Source organism: Otolemur garnettii, unplaced genomic scaffold (assembly GCF_000181295.1).
Source record: "Otolemur garnettii isolate 467f Iridium unplaced genomic scaffold, OtoGar3 scaffold00050, whole genome shotgun sequence".
Taxonomy (NCBI): domain Eukaryota; kingdom Metazoa; phylum Chordata; class Mammalia; order Primates; family Galagidae; genus Otolemur; species Otolemur garnettii.
In genome coordinates, this window is record NW_003852445.1 from 2,199,135 (window position 1) to 2,200,946 (window position 1,812).

The window sequence follows — 1,812 nt, forward strand, 5'->3', positions numbered from 1 at the left end:
GTGTGACATCTGGAGTTGGGAGCTTACAGGTAATAGTGGGTTTAAAGATTCTTTAGCTGACAATTGGCTGAGTTAGGCTCCATAAAAGACCAGGAGTCAGTGAAAAGGAAGGCTTAAGTTAAAGGGTCTGTTAATTAGAGACAAAGTACTAGACTGATCCAATGATTTGTGGTGTATATTGAGGCTCTGCAGGTAGAGCTTGCATAGCCTTAGGCCTGTTAGTGAGTCACAAAGACCGTCTCTAAGAAGGGGAGGGGGCACGATGAGTTATGTCTGATTGCCTTTCTCCTGGCTAGCAACTGTTTTAGCGATCCTCTTAGCCAAGAGGGGTCCATTCAGTCAGATTTTGGGGGGGAAACCGTAAGATTTTATTTTAGTTCACAATATCAATACCAGAGTTGCTCGTAAGACTAGTCACGCAAAAACTTTTCTCTCATTAATTTTAAATTAGGAAAGGACAGTGATCTGTTACTGTATGGTCAACAGGACCACACAGAGAGGGAAACTGTGAATCTGACTTGTAAGTAAGAAATCTTACCACGTTGACAGCGGGTCACAGTTCCAATTTTCCTCATTGTGGTTTTCAGGAGAGAAGAGTGGGGGTGAGAGTCTGCTTGCTATGCAAACTGTAGGGATGAGGGAAAATGTGGCCTTTTTCTCCTGAAAGTTGTGAAAAATAACTCGCCATTAAGGCCGGTGAGTAAGAGAAATATTTATTTCCAGATAACGATGCACATGGGAAGAATCACGAGAGTGATTACCCAATATTTCAATGAAACTCAGACATTTTGGCCTGGCGCCTGATGCACTGAGGTTGGCGCGTTCAAACCTGGCCCGGCCTGCTAAACAACTGCAACAAAAAAATAGCCAGGCATTGTGGTGGGCACCTGTAGCCCCAGCTACTTGGGAGGCTGAAGCTAGAGAATCGCTTAAGCCCAACAGTTTGAGATTGCTGTGAGCTGTGACTCCATAGCAGTCTACCAATAGCGATATAGTGAAACAATGTTTCAAAAAACAAAAAAAAAAAAAAAAGGGAAAGAAACTCAGATATTTTTATACCTGTTTTCTAGAAGGGAAGGTGTAAAGTGTGGAGGATAGGTTCAACAAATGGTTGCTGGGGAGGATGCACAGGCGGGGGAAACAGATTGACTTGTAAATTAACCTGAGAGACAGGTATTGTGTTTTAAATGATGTGGGCCAGCTCAGACAACATTCTTGATCTCCTTTCTCCTACAACAAGTTTGGATAACTAGGAGGGAAAAGGAAGTCAGTTGTCCCCTCTGATCTTTTAATCAGGTCAGTCCAGTTTACGCAGATAGAGGGAAAGCCCCTTCCAATGCTTCCTGATCTCAAATCACCTTAATTTTATTTGTTTATTTATTTATTTATTTTTGAGACAGCTTTGCTTTGTCACCCTTGAGATCTGTCGCATCATAGCTCACAGCAACCTCAAACTCTTGGGCTCATGAGATCCTCTTGCTTCAGCCTCCCAAGTAGCTGGGATTATAGGCTGCCTGCTTTTAGAGATGGAGTCTCACTCTTGCTCAGGCTGGTCTCAAAGTCTTTGACGCTTATGCAGTCCACCCTCCTTGGCCTCCCAGAGTGCTAGGATTACAAGTGTGAGCCACCACACCCCGGCCTAAAGTAGCCTTTAATTCAAAGTATTCTTTATACCAAACAGTCATATTTTGGCATGAAATTTCTTTATCTCCTTCACCACATTGCCAAATATCATTAAGCATTCAGTTACCCAGTGTACACCAACGGATGCATTGGCAGCTTTGTGAACAAATAAGTTCCTAATTCTGGAAG